Source organism: Hyperolius riggenbachi, chromosome 2, assembly GCF_040937935.1.
Source record: "Hyperolius riggenbachi isolate aHypRig1 chromosome 2, aHypRig1.pri, whole genome shotgun sequence".
Taxonomy (NCBI): domain Eukaryota; kingdom Metazoa; phylum Chordata; class Amphibia; order Anura; family Hyperoliidae; genus Hyperolius; species Hyperolius riggenbachi.
This window is the reverse complement of record NC_090647.1, coordinates 248,426,917-248,448,248: the sequence shown is the minus strand read 5'-3', so window position 1 is coordinate 248,448,248 and position 21,332 is coordinate 248,426,917. Positions and strand designations below refer to the sequence as shown.

The 21,332-nt window shown below is 41.4% G+C and overlaps 1 protein-coding gene and 1 long non-coding RNA gene across 9 annotated transcripts in view; one reads left to right on the top strand and one right to left on the bottom strand.

The window, feature by feature from the left end:
* The window catches only part of MSI2 (musashi RNA binding protein 2), a 481,843-nt gene that overhangs the window by 207,720 nt on the left and 252,791 nt on the right, over window positions 1–21,332 (top strand). The gene's annotated exons all lie outside the window — the stretch shown is intronic.
* LOC137546238 (uncharacterized) lies at window positions 8,564–20,443 on the bottom strand. Its single transcript, XR_011026203.1, has 3 exons — window positions 19,912–20,443; window positions 12,945–13,118; window positions 8,564–10,420 (listed from the first exon to the last, which is right to left on the bottom strand). It is a non-coding gene; the product is annotated as an uncharacterized lncRNA (long non-coding RNA).

Here is a 21,332-nt window from a genome sequence, read left to right as displayed (position 1 = left end):
TAGCCAATAAATGGTATCATCCTGATTTAAAACTTCTTGCTTTTACTGATGGCTAACACTGTACAATACCCTACTGCTACTACTATTCATGAAGAAAGGAGAACATACAGTTTCTGAAAAGAACTTGAAACTGACCTATTTTAATAGTTGTTCATCATTGTTCATTCCATATTCAACAAACATCAGTTACCATTCTAGTTTAGTTTGATCTGAATATTTTAGTTAACACACATGAAAATTGCATTGAAAAAAATGTTCTTCTTCAACAACTTTGTTACACAATATTTAGAGGCAGGTTTAGCAAACAAGTGATTCCTGACACCTCTATACCTTTCAGCAGATAGTCTGCCCACTCTTCTTGAGCAAACTGGTCCAAATGAGTGAAGGGTGTCTTCTTTATGCTACATGTTTAATTCTTTCCATAAATTTTGGTTGGATTCAGATCAGGGCTAAACAATGTCACTTTGGAGTAGTCCTGTTTTTTGTTCTACTAATCTTGGGTTCCTTTAATTTTGCATTTTGGGTTCTTGTCCTGTTGAAGGACCTGAGACTGTGACATATTTTGGACACTGGGCATTATGATTCTCTGCAAAATGTCTTGATTGTCCTGAAATGTCATTGTTTCTTGATGTATTTTGTGCCAGACACAGTGAGGCAAATGCCTAATTTGGGAGGTTTCCAGTCTCGGGCGCCTCATAAGCTTATGAGGCGCCCGAGACTGGAAACCTCCCAAATTAGGCACGAAACACGACCTGATGAAGCGGTTGTAACCGCGAAACGCGTTGTCATTTTTAAAGTGCTACAATAAATTCACGTTTTTACTCAACGGTACGTGAGTGACTACTTATTAAGGTAGGATCTTTCCATATACCATAACCAATAACTGGGAAAATTGATTAATAGTATACGCATAAACACACTCACTAATTTCAAAACTAGACTAAAAGTACCTCCAAGGGCGCCTCCTACCCTCTCGTGTTGTTCACTTCCCCTGGGATTAGGGGCCACCACCTTGGCAGGTGGTATTCTTTTAGAGGAGCTGCGACCGACGACACCTCGCCACAAGGCCGAGTGGGGACGGTACTTCCCCACACGCGTGACACAGCGGTTGCCTTATATGCAACCTAGCCTTGTGAGTATATATGATCTTTTATTTACTAAGAAAACCGGCTTGTGTGATACTACACCAGATTGGGCTCCCGGTGTCTTCCCGTCCCTCCCTTTTTCTATCCTTTCCAGCACACACAGGATTGTGGCTTGTCAGTATGAATTTCAAATTCTAGTCCAATTTTTCTTTCAACAATGGTGCCCACTGTGGCCCAAGATGTGATGGATGATACATTCATACTCTAAGGCCTCAATTCACTAAGCTTTATCAAACACTTTATCAAATGTGTGATAATTTACCTCATGAGTAAAATCTAATTTTGAAATTACTAAGATGTTATAGATTTATTGAGCATTTTATCGATAAAACATTTGATAAATCTATAACACCTTAGTGAATTCAAAATGAGATTTTACTCATGAGGTAAATTATCAAAAATTGTGTTTGATAAAGCTTAGTGTATTGAGGTCTGTGTGTTTAGACTTTGGAGCTCAGCTGGTATCAATTGGCTTTCTGTCTACAAAATCTTCCTTCTTACCTTTCATGGGGTGGATTTTTTTATGTGGCTTCATCCTAGGAAGTTCTCTACAGTCCAGTTGGCTGGGAAACTTTTTAATATCTACAACTACAGTATAGTCACAGAAACTTTGAGCTGCTTGGAGATGGCCCTATGGCCTTAGTATTTAACATGCTTGTCTATTATTTTCTACTCAGACAAATGCCCTTTGTTTTACTAGAAAGGTAAAGAAGTCCAGGTCAGCACACCTTTTCAAAATGCAGATTTTCTCAATTTATTGCTTCATAAGCACGTGAAAACTGACAATTGTTTCGGGGCCACGGCGGGTCCCCTTTTTCAGATAGTGCACTATCTGAAGAAGGGGACCCGCCGTGGCCCCGAAACAATTGTCAGTTTTCACGTGCTTATGAAGCAATAAATTGAGAAAAACTGCATTTTGAAAAGGTGTGCTGACCTGGACTTCTTTACCTTGCCGTTGAATCCTTGGATGCTGGGGCTCAGCATCCACAGGCCATAGCACCCGCACCTTGGGTAAGGTGTGCCACCTCCGCACCAGAACTATTTGTTTTACTAGTAAAGATGGCCTGAACCTCCGATTTTCGGTTCGCAAACTTCCGCGAAAGTTCGGTTTGCACGAACTTTCGCGAACCACAATAGACTTTAATGGGGATGCGAACTTTAAAAACTAGAAAAAATTATGCTGGCCACAAAAGTGATGGAAAATATATTTCAAAGGGTCTAACACCTGGAGGGGGGCATGGTGGAGTGGGATGCACACCAAAAGTCCCGGGGAAAAATCTGGATTTGATGCAAAGCAGCGTTTTTTAGGGCAGAAATCACATTGAATGCTAAATCGCAGGCCTAAAGTGCTTTAAAACATCTTGCATGTGTGTACATCAATCAGGGAGTGTAATTAGTGTACTGCTTCACACTGACACACCAAACTCACTGTGTAACGCACCGCAAACAGCTGTTTGCATAGTGACGGCCATGCTGGACTGGTGCGCACCATGGCAAGAGTGCAGGCCGTGGCGGTTTTCAAGCCTATATGGTCGCTGGGCTGTGGTAGCTCAATGATAAAACAACAGTGACTGTCCATGTGATCAAATTTGGTCTGTCCACAATGAAGCAACAACCTTATTATCTTTGGTGTGCCACCCCCGAGACACTCATATAGTCGTCGGTCATTGCTTCATTGTGATACGCAAGCCCCTTCACCCCGACAAGGTAATGATCACGAAGGGGAATTGGCACATGTACATGCCTTTTGTTTTGTTGTTGCAACTGCAGTGCAGCCAGAAAAATTAGGCAGGCATGTACACGCACCAGAAAAATTAATATAGCTGCCGCTGCTGGCAGCGGCCTTAAAAATTCAGGAATCTGCCTGGAGTCCTGGACCCTGTTGGTGGTGGCGGAGAAGGCAGTCAAGCGGGCTGCAGGCAGATATGCTGTGTGGGGAGTGACTTATTCTTGGGGCAGGCAGTCACACGGCGTGCAGGCAGAGATGCTGTGTGTGGGGACTGACTTAGTCTTCGGGCAGGCCTGAGCGTGCTTTGCAGGCATCTGTGGTCGGATGGACCCTTGACCCAATGCTGTGTGCCAGAGATGTCGCCACTTGGCTTTCAACATCACGGTACAGTTTAGGTATCACCTTTTTTGAGAAAAAATTGCGGCCTGGTATCTTCCACTGCGGTGTGTGGCTTTGCTTTTGTGTGCTGCTTTTCCTTAGGTGGTTATCCCATTGCAGTTTGTGCTTTGTAATCATGTGCCTTCGTAAGGTAGTTGTCCCTATGCGGGTTTTGGTCTTTCCACGGCTCAAGTTTCGGTGGCAGAGAGTACAGATGGCATTGCTCTCATCTGAGGCAGACACACAAAAAAATGTCCACACCGCTGAGCCGTGGGGTGATGGCACTTTGGTGGTCGCGGCCGACTCAGTGTTAAGTGGGGTGCCAGAATCCTAGCAGGGGGAGGAAGATATGTCACGCTTCCATGCGGAAGCTGAGAAGGATGAGGTGTTCTGTTAGTCAACTATGTCTTGACAATATTGGGGGTTGATGGCACGTGCCTTCTTCTGAACACTGTACTTTGGTCGAGGGCCGCACAAAATCACGACAGCGCGACCTCGAACAGACCTGCCAGGTGGCCTGCCTCTGCCTTTTGTTTTGTCCATATTGGGGGGGATGAAGTGAAAGGTATTCACTGACTTGACTAATACAATGTGCAGTCACACAGGTGCAGTTAACAGGTATGTACGGAGTGGTATATCACACTGCGTGCACTCACGCAGTGTTTCCTCCCCATTCCCTTTAGATTGTAAGCTCGCAAGGGCATGGCTCTCTCCCCCTTTTGTGTCTTGGAAATCATTATACATTTTATGCATCATGTTACTTTTATCACTGTCATTACCAATTCTGTATTTTGTACTCTGTATGTTGTATCATTTTTTGTATTTTGTCACTAATTATGTATCTTGTATATTAGTGTACACCATTGTCTGTATTATTATGTACCCCATGTTTGTTTCTTACTTTGTACAGCGCCACGGAATATGTTTGTGCTTTATAAATCAATAATAAGTGTATATCACACTGTGTGCACTCACGTAGGTAAGTGGGTGCACTGAACACAACAGGTAGGTATATGCAGTGATGAGGTGGGTGCACTCAACACAAAAGGTAGGTATATGCAGTGATGAGGTGGGTTCACTGAACACAACAGGTAGTACAGTACAATATGCAGTACTGGGTATTACAATGTGCACCTGTCACACACACAGGTAGTAATTGAATCTGTGCTGGGCCTGGCTGGCAGTGGCACGAATAGTATGAATTAGCAAGGTTGTCTATGCAACAGCAACACAAGTGTCAGTGGGACACACAGAAAAAAAAATAGATCACAAGAACAAGATTGGCTCTCAAAAGAGCTGTTGTGGGGTGCTATTTTAGCAATAAGAATCAGCAAGGAGCAAGCTAACAAGCCTACAAGAGCCTAACTAATCTTTCCCTATGAGAGAGTCTGATGCAGCTGTCCCTTCTCTAATTAATGCAGGCACGCGAGTGAGTGTAATGGCCGACGGGGCCTGCCTTTTATAAGGGGGGAGTGGCTCCAGGAGAGAGTGTAGCCTGATTGGCTACAATGTGCCTCCTGGCTGTGATGTAGAGGCTCAAAGTTGACTCTAATGGTGCACTATGGGGGCGAACCGAACTTCCGGAAAAGTTTGCCTTAGATGGCGAATGCGAACCACCGGAAGTTCGCTGGCGAATCGTTCGGGCCATCTCTATTTACTAGTCCATGTTGAGTGTAGGACACACAGGACAGTAAAGTCACTACCTTTCTCAATCTAAACAGGGAGAATAACCAGTGGTATGAATGAAAATGTGATACTAATTAAAGGAAAGAGCTAGCTCTAAAAACTATTCTAAGTTCAGTTATTTAAAGCAAACCTGAACTTTTTTTTCAGTTGCAGAGCTAGAATTGTAATGTAAAATGTAAAATGTACAAAGCAGCCATGATGGTGGAAGAATATAGGCCCATACACACGTCGGACTTTTGCGAACGACTGGTCGTTTGAACGTCCCGTCGTTCAGTCGTCTACACGCTAAATCGGCTGGTCTTGCGTGATCTTGAGTCTTGAGTGATCCGCCGGGCGGATCGCTCAAAATCAGTCTTATCACCCGAACGACAGTCTGTACACACGCCCGATTTAGCGTGCAGACGACTGAACGACGGGACGTTCAAACGACCCGTCGTTCGCAAAAGTCCGACGTGTGTATGGGCCTATATTCTTCCACCATCATGGCTGCTTTGTACATTTTACATTACATTCAAACGACCCGTCCGCCAAAAGTCCGACGTGTGTATGGGCCTTTTGCGTCACTCAGCTCCCAAGGGAAAGGTAATCATTACCATTTAAACTTTTCAGTGCTGTATTCTTATGCAAAGTCTGTGCAGAGAGATAAGTGTTTTGCCTTCTATTTACTTTCCAGAAGACCCAGGGATGCATTCCACTGCAGGTCAACTGCCTCATTTACAGCACTGCTTTATTAACTCTTGCAAAGCAAAAACAAAACAAAAAAAGCAAAAAAACAAAACAGAAAATGAACACAGACAAGCTCTAAGTAACATAGGTACTAAATGTACCTATGTGCATCTATAAATGTCACATATCAGTTCAGGTACACTTTAAGATCTCTTTTAGAGGTACCAAAAATGTTCCCAGGCCATTTTAAAATACTTGAATATGTGGTACTATCTTTTTAGAATTGCTTGGTTTTATTACATGCTTTAAATCAAATCACTTTTCAATCAGGCATAAATCCCTTTTGTAATTACCCATAAGAGTACCAAAATCTGTTTATACTGTATTGTAACCATATTTTTTTAACAAAAAATTGGATTAATAATTTGGCATTACATCTTTCCTAAATGTCAGGTTTTAGCAGAGATTTCCAAAGTTCTGTAATGTTTTGCATTAACAGAAAGAAAAGCAAGTCTTCTATAGCTTTGCGTTCTCAGAAGGAGCAACAATATTTGATGGTGTGTTAGCTACCTCAAAAAAGGCAGCAGTATCACTAAACCTCTTGCAGCTCATTATCTTTGTGCCAGATAGCTTCACAGACAGTTGACTTGTCGTTGTATAGATGCCTCACTGTATGGGTCTCATTTTTTGTTAGAAAGTGTGAATTAAGACTTCTGTTCATATTGGCCCTTGGAGCCATCCTGTCCGTGAACTGCAGATTCCAGTTCTATTAGGTTTCATCAAGAGCTAGTAAGAAACAACTAATGCCAGATGCTTTTTTGTTCTTGGCTCATTACACTTAGGTCGCTTTCTGGACTGAATTCTATTTTTTTCATAACTGAAAATATCAACATTGTCTTTTTTTGTATAACCGATCATTTGAAGCAATAGATTAGAGATTTGGAAATGAAGGAAATGCTCAAAAAAAGGATATTTGCTTCTGCCAAGACATTGTGTAGGTACACGGCTATACGACTTGTACTGCTGAATATTTCAGGTTTTTTTTTTTCAATCACTGACAATTATAGCAATGTTCACATACTACCATGAAAACAAATTCAGGGCTGCTACTTGCATATTATGCCTGTGAAGATTCTTTTTTATCCAGATCATGGTTTATCCAAAGGGAAAAACAGTAGTTTCATCTATTATGCTTTTGGTATTCTAAGAAAAGGTCACCACAAGTTAAAGTGAGTTTTACATTTCAAATAAGGTGAAAGAAATCCCCAGGTAGTTCCCACTACATATCACTACACATTAGACTGGATAACATATCTCATCACATTAGACTGGTTAACATATAACAAAATTGCTATTGCTATCGCTTAGCGATTTGCGAAAGCGATTTTGTGAAGCGATTTTCAGAACGATTTTTGAATGAATTTGCATTTTTGCTCATTCATTCAAGTTGCATCGCTCCAAAAAATGCTACATGCAGCGCATTTGTGATTTTGGAAAAATTACAACGCTACTGTGGGAGCACCCTTATAGGGTTTCAGTAGCCAAGTGCTTATTAAAGCACTGGCGATCTTGAAAGCGCTCAGAAGTGCTCTTGGTGTACTCCAGTCCTTATTTGCATTCCTTGAGAGAACCATGAGGTGGTGTTTCTTATGGATGGTTTGAACCCACAAAAAATGTTTAACATGGGGGGGGGGGTTAACTGTAAGCTCACTGGTGGTCAGGAACCTCTATGGTACCTCCTCTACCAGTACATATGGCAGATGCAAAGTTATGGTTGAATGGGAACAAACCAGGACCACATTATGTAAGAGGCAGTGGATGTCTCCGAGTAACATACTCCTCTTTGGCAAACCCAAAAAGAAAGGACAATTTGTATAGATAAGTATACATTTTTATGTATTCAAGAAGGCAGGATGCACACCTGTAGAATAGCAGTGATATGAGCCTAATTGATGGGTTCAGCAGCACGATGAGCCCAATTTCACATGATTATAGAGAAGATCGGCAGCATCAATTTCAGTAGTTATTGCTCTTTTTATTTAAGACAGGTAAGGCACTTGTTCCTTCAACATTTCGGAGTGTGACCTCCTTTGTCAAGCTGTTCTACCTGCCCCAATTCAGGAACTGAACATGGGTTGCAAACACTGTTAAATTCTTTAAACATTTAGTGCGTCACTAGCATATTCTTAGTCTAGCTGATAGTCAGTAAACCTTTATCTTTTCTGAAACTTTGATTTGTGGTGTCTTTGAGTCAAGCCAATTAATCTTCTTTAAAGTTTTTGGGCTGTGGTAGTAAATCGTGTTTACTAGAGGAAAACTATAAAAACATGGGGATAACATACAAATTCCATACTGATCGTGTGCTGGCTGAGGTTTGAACCTGGGCCTTCATTGCTGAAAGGTGACAGTGCCAACCACTAAGGCTTTTGCTGCCCATTACTAGATACACTGATATTGCCATGATTGAAAATCAGTTTACTTTCTTGCATCATGCTTTATCAATTCAGTTTTAGCAGAAATCTGATGGCAGTGAGCAAAACATCATAACCACTATTTTTTATCACATAGTACAATGCTATGCTGTCGTTCATTGCCCAGCACTCTCGCCCATGCCCATCTTCCCACCCCCCTCTGTTTTTGTTTAAGAAAAGATTTCCAATTGATCAGAATCGTTGAGTGTTACCTTGTTTTTTTTACGATTTTGGTTACATTTGATATTTTTATCCTCTGTGTATATGTAACCTTTGTATGTCCACCTTTAAGCTTCATAGAATAGAGGGATGGAGTAGATGGTGTCAGTTGATAGCTGCAGAGAAAGGAACTCCCACTGTTATAGTAACTCTTTTGTTATTTCTCTGGAACACCTACATCTAATATGAGCATTGTGTTTAATTGCATAGTTACTATTCAGCTTTACTAACCATGAAAAATCTGGAAGGATGAAGAGGAGCTTTAATAATTAATGTTTACTCATGCGGGGTCGGTGCTTTATTTTTCATGTCACATATAAACTAAACCCTGCTGGGGTCATTAGTTTACTCCTTTATTATTATTTAACTATTTATAAATATAGCGTTCCTGTCCATTCTCATATGATTTCTGTTCATGATCAGCAGCAGCATCAGCATCATTGTTCAGCCAGAACCACCTTTCAGTGTGGCCCTTTTTCCAAGCCGCCCTGTTTCCCTTCTATCGCTGGCGATTGCTGAAGAGTCCCTGTATGCCTAACAATTAGCTTGCATTCTGCTTCAGATTCAAAGTTTCTTTTCACCGTTGACATGTGTCGTCTGTTTATAAATGTTTTGTGTCTGGTCTCGTATGCTGTGAAAATCCTAAACGTCGCTTGTCTTTCTGATATCAGCAGTCGCCTGTTATGTGGTTGCAGAAGCTAATTACCGGGTGACTGTTTCTGACAGCGCTAATCCAAACTGCATTTTCTTGTTAATTGTTGTTCCAGCTAGAAGAGATTGTATATTATCCTGAGCATGTATAATAAAAGGATGGGAGAAGTGGGACAAATGACTTTTTGATATTTAGAATGATGATGTGTACGGGCTTTGAGAATGTAAACAGGTTTTTCAGCATGGGAGAGATTTACTTCTCACATTTGTATTAACACCTTATGCTTTATGGCGCTTTTGCAGCCATCATTGATTGCTGAATGAGATAAATGTAGATGGTGACTCATTGTGTAACTGCTGTCCATTAGTCGAGCATTCAAGACATTTGTTCAGTTATTGGCTGTTTATGGGGTACAAAATGATTTGAGCAGATAACCTTGGGGAGTGCAAGCTCTGGCTGCTTTGCAGTGTGCAGTCTGTTACCCTTTGTTATGGACTGCCAACACAATGGTAGGTGTAGCAGTATTTGAAATATGTGTAGCATAACATGACTCATACGTAACCTAAATCGCAGAAATTGTCAATATTGTAGACTACAAATTTGGGAAAGTTCCATATTTCTTTTATAGATTTCAAACTGAAATATATTAAAGATGCATTTGCAGTGTGTGGCAGGAATAGATCCCTATCTGATCAGATTTCAATCAAAGATAGATCTATCTAGGGCTGTGCTGGGCAAACTATGACCCACGGGCCATATCCAGCCCCCTTGCGCTGCTCATCTGGCCAGCCAACAGGTGGCCGGATTCCTCTCTTCTCCACCTCCCTCCCTGCAGACTCGCAAGCAGACAATAACAGGGGGTTAAAACACCCTAACGGCGTGTCAGCGTATTATACGGTGGCAGCCAGCGTGTGATACGCTGGTGTGTCACATGATGCACTGTTGCCATGAAGACCGACGCAGGAAGCGGTGAGTGGGTGAGTTTTAACCGTTAATAGTTCCGCTCACTTCTCTGCAGGGAGGTAGGGAGAAGGTGAGAAATTTCAGGAATGTAGTCTGCAGCATGTGGCCCGGGCCGTGCAAAGTTTGCCCGACCCTAATCTAGAGACTGTCAGGTGATATTCTGTTTAGGTATGGCTATCTTTGGTTGCCATAGATACCAATTTTTGTCCTTTGGGTGAGTTTCAGGCTTGCTTCTATCCCACCTTAAAATGATCATGATGCTGTTTGGAGAGTCAAAGAGCTGTTAGTAAGACTCTGGTGGTGGTTCAGATTTGGGGACAGAGAATATCTTCTGAGGATTCTCATTGATCCAATCAATAGGAAACACCTGCTTTTTCTAGGGCTTCTTCTAGTCTTTTGTGGTGGTGCTTGACGGTGTGAGTAGTGCTGGGGCAGGAAGCAGTGGTGTTGTGAGTGCCCAGCAGAGGTACATCAGTGTTGGGGTTGGTCCTCAGAGGCGCAGCAGCTGACCCTGCATGCATTTTACAAGAAATAAAGCGGAAGAAAAGAATAACTGAAGGCTAGAAGAAAAGTTTAAAAGAGAAAAAGAAGTCATAGGATGTAATAGAATGATAGAAGAAGATAAACATAAAATGTGATTGTGTGCAGTCGAAGGTTACAGAAAAAAAGACAAGTATGCAGATGTAAAAAAGCATACAGATGAACTAAAATACTAAAAAAAAAATGTATTTAACAATTTAGTTTTAGCTATTAGTATTGGCTGCCTCACTGTCTTCCTTCGCTGAGAGGGGCGGGAGAGAGGAGGAGATCCACCGCTGACAGACACGTGTGAGGCAGGGCTGCAGCTCATAGCCCTGCCTCACACGGAAGCACACACCAAGAAAGTCGTGGATTTTGCATGGGGGAATTGGGGGGGGTAAAGACCCCTTGTTATGCCGCGGGATAGCGACGTTTTAGCAGGGGCAAAGATGCCCCTGCTGAATATAAGCTAAAAAGTAATTTTTAATGTGGCTTCAGATTCTCTTTAACTCTTTATTTTAAATAAGTACAGGATCCAAAATGATCATCTCTACCGATTTACATGTGAGGGGATCGATATCTGGAGGTGGGTGGGTTACCTTAAATGTTAAAGAGGTCTCTTCGATTCCTTCACAAACTCCTTCCCCCAGAAACTCATGTGGGGTAGTTACCCCCACCTCTCCAACATCGATGTGGGGCGAGCCCCAGTCCTTGACATATTGAGGGTTTGCAACAAAGGGGCAATATTTATGCCTCTTTTCATTTTCATGTCATGAACCATGCATTCTTGTTGTTCGGTTAGTGGGGCTACAACATGTCTGGCTCAGCCTTTTTTGGCAGGTAAATAAAAAAAAATCAATCAATCTGAGATGAGCATTGTGGTAATCCGGCAAAAGCAGGTTCAATTTTTGCCCTCGGTTTTGTTGTGAAACATCACCTTGCCGAACAAAAAAACATGAACTGAATCACAAAGAGTGTAATTGTATTTTTAATTAAATCATGTGATTTGAAAATTGCATGCTTTTAGCACTTATTATTTGATGCTAGCAAAGTTTTGGAATCACATTTTTCCTTTAATTGTTCTTGTTTTACTTAACTGAAATATCATTCAGAAAAATACATATTTTTCATCTCTTTTGAAAGAAGATTGAGCCTTTCTAAGCAGTTACACCACTGCAACTTCTAAATACATCTTTTTTAATCTATTCATTAATTTTGTTTTTATGAACAGTGGCCATTTTACTTGCAGGAAGAGAGTGTCCCTACTCATGTTGATAGTGGACTCTCACTTTGTATTGGTGTTAGCTTGACCATTGAATTTGGAAATGTATTGATCAGTGTCCTCTAGACTGTTTTTAGAGAAGATATGGATTGATGTAACAGAAAATATCTTTATGGACACAAGTTACACATGGGCCTCGATTCATAAAGCATTTCCGCATGAGGAAATGCAGAAAGCCGCTCGCTTTACCGACCACACAGCAAAATATGTATTCATAAAGGCTTTTTCCGCATGAAAAGCCGACATCCACGAGCAGAGTGATCAATCACCGCCTTGCGCGGTGATTATCACAGCAAAAGTAACAAATGTCAATTCATAAAGATTAGAGGTAGCGGTATGCGGACGGGTATTACCGCTACCTCTGATGTGGCGAGAAGCGTGCGGAATCCGTTGCAGTGAATGGGACAGACCTCCCAAGCAGCTGCAGAGAGAACACCGCACGGAGGGATTCCGCCTGCTTCTCCGGCTTCCGCATGTCTCCCGACAGCCTAACGCCTGCCTACAGCGGAGTATCTCCGCACGCCTGTCAGAACAGGCAACATTTTTATGAATTACCACCCTGAAGGCGGAAATACCGACAGCGGTGTTTCCCCGCTCCACTTTCCCCGCTCGCAGGCACTTTTATGAATCGAGGCCATGGATGCATGATAAAGGGAGCCCGAGGTGAGAGGAATATGGAGGCTGCCATATTTATTTCCTTGTAAATAATGTCAGTTGCCTGGCAGCCCTATTGATCTTCTGGCATAAGTAGTGTCTGAGTCAAAACCCTGCAACAAGCTGACTAATCCAGTTAAACCTGAGTCAGCTGAGTTCGAGTACCTGGTCTGCTGCACGCTTGTTCGGGGTTTATGGCTAAAAGTATTAGAAACAGGAAGACTGCCAGGCAACTGGTATTGTTTAAAAGGAAATAAATATGGCAACCTCCATATCTTTCTCACCTCGGGTTCCCTTTAAACTGAACATCTCGAAAGATCATGGATGTCATTTCTTCACTCAGAGACTTCCCATGTGTAGTTCACTGAACACTTCCGTTCCCCTTTTATGTTGCGTTTTTTACATGGAGGGATGGGAATTAGGAGTTTTATTTTCTTGTCTGTTTTGTTGTCATATGATATCTAGCAATCCCTAATGACAGACCAAGAATAGTAAAGAAAAATGTGTTTTGAGAAATGTATCAAAGAAAGCATTTCACACATCAGAAAGTGTTAGGATATAGAATAAAATGGTTTCTCACATTCTCTTTCCCTTTGTGCTTTTGGATTTCTGGTCTGAAGAGTAGAAAGCGAAGAGTAGGTGTGTTTGTTTTACATTATCCCATTACAGTGAGTTAACCTCTGTTACTTAAATGAAAATTGTATAAACCGGTGGTTTCCTTTGATGTAGTTGCTTAGTAACAGACAGCAGGTATCTGTAAAACAATGAATAGACTGTCACTGATAGGGGTATTAGCAAGTGAGATGTTTAGCCACTCTTTACTACAGAACATTATATTTCTGTGCTTGTGTAATGATCACTTAAATATTTGTGGGCTTTTAACATAACTAAGAAAGGCCCTTTTGTTTAAATGTATGCGTTGTAGGCATTGCACAGAACCCAGAAGATAAAAATAATCGTAATGCTTAAAATTTACTTAAAGGTGGCCACACACACTACAATTTTTTTATATTTATATTCAATATGAGAATCTCATTCAGATTTTTTTTTTTTCTGAACGATTGTAATTCTGGGAATGCACCATGAGATTTTTGGCAGCTAGAAGGTTCAGTAGATAATTTCCGACAGGTCCGATCTGATATTTTTTTTTTAATCAATTTTGATTTTTTTAAACAGAGAAAAAATACAAAGTACAATGCTTGTACTCAGTACCTGTTCTGATCCCCAAGGTGGTCTAGTCCCCCTCCCCCCACAGCCACACAGTTCACTTTCAGGAGTGATATATATACACAGAAACATTAACATTGTCAGTATATATTTTACATTTCAATTTTGAATGTTGATAGCTAACGTGACCACAGTTTGTAGAACTTCTTGCATGAGTCTCTGTTCTCATACACACTTTTATAAATAGGCAGGTCAATGTTGACATGAGCTTTGAACTCTGAAATAGTTGCTAGAGAGTTATTCCATTTCAGAGCAATCGCCCTTCTGGCATACATCAGTAAGAGTCTTGGTAGGTACAATTTTTTTTCCGCTAGTGGGAGGTCACCAAATACACTCAGGAGCATGGCCTTAGCAGTAAAAGGATTTCTGTTATCAATTAACGTAGTCAAGAGTTCATGTGCATCCTTCCAAAAAGGTCGGATATGATCGCATTCCCAATACATATGAATGAAATGGGCTTCAGGGGCTTCACATCTCCAGCAAGCCCCGTCGTCCAATTTAACCATTTTAACCAGCTGGGCGGTATGGACGAGCTCAGCTCGTCCAGTACCGCCGGAGCCTGCCGCTCAGGCCCTGCTGGGCCGATTTGCGCCAAATAAAGTGCAGCACACGCAGCCGGCACTTTGCCAGCCGCGTGTGCTGCCCGATCGCCGCCGCTCTGCGGCGATTCGCCGCGAGCAGCGGCGAAAGAGGGTCCCCCCAGCCGCCTGAGCCCTGCACAGCCGGAACAAAAAGTTCCGGCCAGCGCTAAGGGCTGGATCGGAGGCGTCTGACGTCAGGACGTCGGCTGACGTCCATGACGTCACTCCGCTCGTCGCTATGGCGACGGTGTAAGCAAAACAAGGAAGGCCGCTCATTGCGGCCTTCCTTGTTTATTCTGGGCGCCGGAGGCGATCGGAAGAACGCCTCCGGAGCGCCCTCTAGTGGGCTTTCATGCAGCCAACTTTCAGTTGGCTGCATGAAATAGTTTTTTTTTAATTTAAAAAAAACCCTCCCGCAGCCTCCCTGGCGATCTTATCAGAACGCCAGGGTGATAACCTTACTGGTGTTAGGTAGGACTGGTATAGATACCAGAGAGACAACAGTTTGTCTAGCAGCAATTGATGTTGAGATGAAGTGAGCCAAAGTATCTACCCATTCCTTATCTGTCAGAGCTGGCATGTCTCCCCACCACTTAAGAAGTAAGCGGTTAGTTATATTAGCCTTCTTATCCATCAGAGTTGCATAAATTTGTGAGGCGATTCCTGTCAGACCAATGTGGGCCAAAAGAAGTGCTAAAGGGTGGGAGCGCACTTCCAAGGCCACATTCTGGAATTGGGAATGAAAGGCATGGCGAAGTTGTATATATCTAAAAAACATGAAATTGGGTAAAGAAAATGAGGATTTAAGGTCATCGAACTGCATAAGGGTGTTATTTGTGGTAATGTCTTTCAATTTAACAATTCCCTTATCAGCCCACAGACATGGATCAGGGATAGTAGCAAATTCTGGAAGTCTATGGTTGTTCCATAGTGGGGTGTGCGGAGACCAGTGGTTCTTTGAGGACAAAAATGAGCCAGCAGCTTCCCAGGCTTTGACTATAGTAACCATCGAGGGTGTAAGGCATGGGAGAGCCTTGGGCCCACGAAAGGGCAGGCTAGAACGCGCCATAAAGGATCCAATAATGGTTGCCTCTAGCACAGTAGCCAGGTTGTAAGGCGACTGAGCAAACCACCAGTAAACAGACGTAAGGACTGCTGCCCAGTAATAAAATTTGAGTTTGGGAAGTGCGATTCCACCCTTGTCTGCAGGTAGCTGCAGGTTAGATAATGCTATCTGTGGGGAAGAGGATCCCCAGATAAACGAGCCAATAAGCTTATCTATTTCCAGGAAAAACGGGCAGAGAGACATGTTGGAGTATTCCCGAAAAGGTAAAGGAATTTGGGAAGGACACACATTTTTATTAAGTTGGAGCGGCCTATAGGAGAGATTGGCAAGGACTTCCATGCTTTTAAACTGTCTTTGGTGGAGGCCATTGCCAGGGTTACATTTAAGGTACAGTACTGATAGACATCAGGGGAGACATCAATGCCAAGGTAACGAAATTTGTTGACTACTTGGAGAGGGTGGGGGTGAGAGGCTGATGCAGTATAAGGGTCAAGAGGCAATAGTAGAGATTTTTCCCAGTTCATTTTTAGGCCAGAATAGGACCCAAAATCTGAGATCAGTGATAGTGCCGTTGAAAGGGATGCGTGTGGGTCTGCTAAATAGAGCAAAAGATCATCGGCATATAAGGAGACCTTCTCTTCTGTATCAGCAATACGTATCCCAACTACAGCAGTGGCAGCTCGTAACTGTGCGGCGAGAGGCTCCATTGCCAACGCAAAGAGCGCCGGAGACAATGGGCATCCTCGCGTCCCTCGACCAAGAAGGAAGAAGTGGGAGAGTCTATTAGCCGTTCGCACTTTGGGAGTAGAGTATAACGCCTGGATATATGCTATATATTTGGGCCCGAAGTTAAATTTCCGTAAAACTTCCAAAAGGTATGTCCACTCAACACTGTCAAATGCCTTTTCGGCATCAAAGGATGCGATAATTCTGGATCCAGCATTGACATGTTGAGTGGAGAGATTAGTAAATAGTCGGCGGAGATTTATATCGCACCCTTTGCCAGGTATGAATCCTGATTGATCTTTGTGTATCAGGGATGTAATAACATCATTCATTCGTTGAGCCAGTATTTTAGCAAGAATTTTACCATCAACATTTAGGAGAGAGATGGGCCTACATGATGAACAGAGAGTGGGATCTTTCCCTTTTTTAGGAATTACCGTTATTAATGCTTCCGTCATGGAGGGGGAGACCGTGCCAGAGAGGAGGATTTCCTTAAACCGCTTAAATAACCTAGGAGCTAGCTGTTTCTTATACTTAGAGTAAAGTTCTGAGGGAAGTCCATCCAGTCCAGGGGATTTTCTGGTTTTAAGGGAAGAAATGGCTTGTTGGACCTCTGTGAGGGAGATATCAGCCTCCAGAATTTCGATGACTGAAGCTGAAAACTTAGGTAGCGAAATACTCTTTAAATACTGCTCAGTTTCAGAGGGAGTTTTAGAAACTTTTTCCACTAGCAATCGCAATCACATACTCCAGCGATTGCGATTTTTCATTAATAGGATTGCGATTTTTCATTTGCATTGCATTATCACTCTAAAATCGCTCAAGGAAGCATTTGCGATTTCCAAATTGAATCACTATAGTGGAAAATACTTCTCATGATTTCTATGATAAAGTAACAACCCTGGCGATTTAAAAATCACTAGCGATTTGCGATTTTGCGATTCAGCTGTGTAGTGGAAAAAGACACTTAGCATGGTTTTGGTCAGCCTATGCATGTGTAGCTTTATATGAGTGATGCACTGGCAAGGTCAAAAGGGTTAATGCATAGTGGTGTCTAAGACTTCCAGAAATGCACAGCTCCATTCTACAATAATGCACTTATTTTGTTTACTATTTACCTTTCACATGTGTACAGCATTACATCAGAAGTATATGGGCATATTCACAGCCTTTCTAGATATATTGGAGTTGATCAGCTGAAATGTATAAATATTGCTCCAGGATTTCATAAGGGAGCAATTGGAGCTGTGTTTGTCCTTCTGTGGCCAGGGTGGAGTTACCTGCATTGTGCTGGACTATCCATTAAGCCCCATCTACACGATACGATTCTTTGTGCAATTCAATTACGATTCTATTTACGATCCGATTAAATCAGACATGTCCGATCGGGATTCGATTCAATTCGATCTGCCATTGCAAAACAATGGCAAATCGAATTGAATAGAATAGAATACCGATCTGACATATCGGATCGTAAATAGAATCGTAATCGAATCACACAAACAATCGTATCGTGTAGATGGGACTTTAGATAGCTCTGTGCCACCATCTGGCACGCTAAACAGCCTCATGAGCTCTTGTGAAGGTATATTAAAACAGTGCCTGGATTGAAGTATTTATTAACACAATTGTAGTGGATGGATAAATATCTGCTGGGTTTGTTTCTTTCTCATTCTTGGTCAGTGGAAATCTGCATGTAAAGAGACATTTTGGTTTATCACAATGGCCGACTAGTTTAACCTGATTTGTGTGTAACCTCTTGTGCACTTGAATTAAAGGGAAAGTCCACTTTTGTTGATTAGTAAGCAGTTTTTTTTTAGTTAAGCTCTACACATGGCTGTGGTCAGTACCATTCAATTCACCTTTTCTCTTAAGTTTCTCCTAGGAGATAATTTTTAATCTTCTGTTTAAAAGAACACTCTGCAATTGAAAATGTACCAAAATGTTTAAAAAGTACTGTCAAAATTATTATGAGTATTTTCTTGTGTGCTGGGGACTTAATGATAAAATGTGAAAATATCCCCTAGGAGAAAAAAATAAATCTGATCAGAACCCTTGTTTCAAACTGTGGCCCATATGCAATTGCCTATTTCTCCTGAGGGTTCTCTTAGATCATTTAACCACTTCAGGACGAGAGCAATTTTCACATACCAGCGCTGCTCCCATTAATTTGCCAATAACTGTATTAGGCCCAGTGCACACCAAAACCGCGAGCAGATCCACAAAACGCTAGCGTTTTGGGTGCAGAGTAAGCGATAAAGGCGCAGTGCACACCGAGCGGATTTGGATGCGATCCGCCGGCCGCATCCGCCTGTTAACCCGCGTGGCTATAGTATTTCAATGGGCTGGTGCACACCGGCGGTTTGAGTTTTTTTGCAAACTGCAAACGTGCAGCAGGAGGCACGTTTACGGTTTGCTAAAAACCTCAAACAGCCGGTGTGCACCAGCCCATTCAATTACATTAGCCAAGCGGATTTTCAGGCGGATGCGGCTGGCGGATCCGCTCAGTGTGCACTGGGCCTTACTACTTCTTACACCTAAATGATCTATGTATTGTTTTTTTCAGGACAAAATATGCTTTTAATGAGTGATATTTTTATTTAGTAATTCCCTTATTTTCTATGCATTTTAAAGGGAAAATAAGGGAACAAATGGAAAAAACACACAAATTCTCCATTTACATCCATTAAAGCTTTACAATAAACAGCACTAACTATAAGTTAAACCCACAAATGTTATTTGCTTATCCTTCCTGGTTATTACAACATTTAGATTATGTTCCTAGTTCAATGTATGGTGACAATATTGTATTTGGAAATAAAGGTGTCTTTTTTTCTGTTTTGTGTTTCTTGCGTTCTCATTGTACACTATCAAAGATTACAAAACCTTATTTGCAAAAATAATAGTAATATACCCTCATGGCATACATATTTAAAAGGCCAAGTTCCTAAGGAAACTATATAGTTATTTTCTTTTATATTCTTTCACTTTGCTTTCATTTTACAAGTCTTGGTTTTGGTACACAATATACAAATTTTGTATTGCTTTTTATTGTTTGTTACTCAAAAGAATGCACAAGACACAGCCCTTAACCCTAAAACGCTCTAAAATCTATTCTACTACGTATCACGGTTAAAATGTTACCCCATATGTCTTGTGTAGCTATACTAATACTTTCCCAAGTTTGATTATAATTTTGAAAATTGATTTTTATGTTGGATTGAGTTTGTCCCTACCCATTTCTCATGTGATGTGAGTCCAAGCTTTAAAACACACCAAAATGTATTCTACAACTCATCCCGGGAAAAATGATACCACATGTCACATGTCAGTTAGCAACAAACTGGTGGTGCACTCTCCACAATTACACTGGACGTGTATACTTGTACAGTTAGGCTGAAGTGGTTAAAATAACGTTTCAGCACTTTGCAATTGAAAAAGTACCAAAACGTAGGTGAACAAATACTATAAAAATGTTGAGTATTTTCTTGCTTAATGGTGGTTTAATAGGCATTTTGTTAACAAGTTTAAAAATATTACCTAGGAGAAAATTCAGGAGCAAAATTTAATTGCATATGGGCCTGTGTTTCTAGACTCTGAGCACTCAATCATGATCCTAACGCAGTCTTATAACTTGGTAGTGTTGATCATGTTACCTGTCACTCAGTTACTGCTGGTTTTGAAAGTAATGTGCAAGACCTCCTGCTTTAAGCAGATTATTCATGCATGAGGGGGAAATGCATGTACCGCCTATACTGAAAAACAGTACAGATTCCGAGCAAAAAAATAATTGCACTTTTATTTTCAGTCGGTTTTGGAAATTCATAGCTGGCTGCAAATTGAAAAATGATTTTTAATACATGTATGCAGTAGCATGCAACAAATGTGTAGCGAGAATGCAATTGCAGGCTCAGAGATATGAGGTAGTTCTTCTCCCAGGTATTTACCTTCATCTGCATGTTGTTATCTACTTAAACATTTTCTTTTTTGGTCCTGGGGAATTTGAGGGTCTTCCATGTGTAAGATTCCGACCATATACTGCAACAGTCCTTATTGTTCATCTTCCTGCTCGCAGATAAAAGAAGCCTTTTGAGATGTAAAGCTGAGTTCTCGGCACTTGTGCAGGGTGTATTATTTCACAAGATACCATGAATAAGGATGACTTGCTAATGACCACTAGTCAGTAATTGCCTTGTTATAGGCTGACATTTAAACCTAAATTATGGTGAAGTGGATAAGAAAATGATTGTGGTGTCAGACTTTTTTTTTTATCTCCTCTGTAGAATTGCAGGTACAAAAAGCATGTCCCCCTATTAAAAAAGGAAAATACTGTTCAGAAAGTGGCATAGCATTGCAACTGGTTCCTGGCACATTGCATTCTTCAGCACCCGACTGATAGAACACAGTGCTATAAGCTGTTCCCTACTGTGCGTCCAGTGTGGGAGAGATGACATATTGTCTCGTGTAACATAAAGCTATGATTAAAACCACTGCCTGACAAGTAATAGCTCTCAGTGTGTTACAGCTATTTGAAAGTGTGATTCAAAGGATTTACATTTCCTCTGTAATGGAAAGATATTTTTTTTTGTAAATTTTGATGTGTATCATTTAGTGATGGCACCTCAGCGTGGCATATTGTCATATGTACAATTTTTATAATCATTTAAAATAAGAGAATTGTCGTGCTGCTTTAGTTGATGTTTAATTTATGATCACCCCAAACTGGTTTGTATTGCAAAGAGAAAAGAAGCAAATAAGACTTGTTGCAATTTACATCCATTTGATAAAGGGCCTTTGCTGAAAATGTTCTTTGTGACATCGAGTGGTGGAACTTTACAGATGACACAAGGCTGTGTTTCCACTAGTCTTTTAAACTTGTGTTTTTTCATATGTGAATTTTCGTGCTGGTCTATGCAAATGTGTATGCAAATTTTCACGTGCCTCTAACGTAATGGACAAGCATTACATAGGAAATGGATGCGGTGTCCAAAAATGCAGCGTGCTGTGCCTTTCATTTCTGCACATATTCGCATGCGGACATTTATGGAAATAAGCCAATTAATTTTTATTATAGGCCATTATTAGGCCATTCTCCCTTTATTAGACCATTCCCCCTTTGACTCAAGGCCAAGTTGCATTCCTACTAGATATCCTAAAATCACTGCCTCTAGATATGTTTATTGCATACTACCCCACCTCCTGTCTCTCTCTCCCCTCATTCCTTTAGAATGTAAGCTTGCAAGGGCAGAGCTCTCTCTCCCTTTGTTTCTTGGAATTTCTTATACATTTTATTCATCTTGTTACTTTTGGCACTGTAATTACCAATTCTGCATTTTGTACCGATATTGTATTATGTATTGGTGTGTAG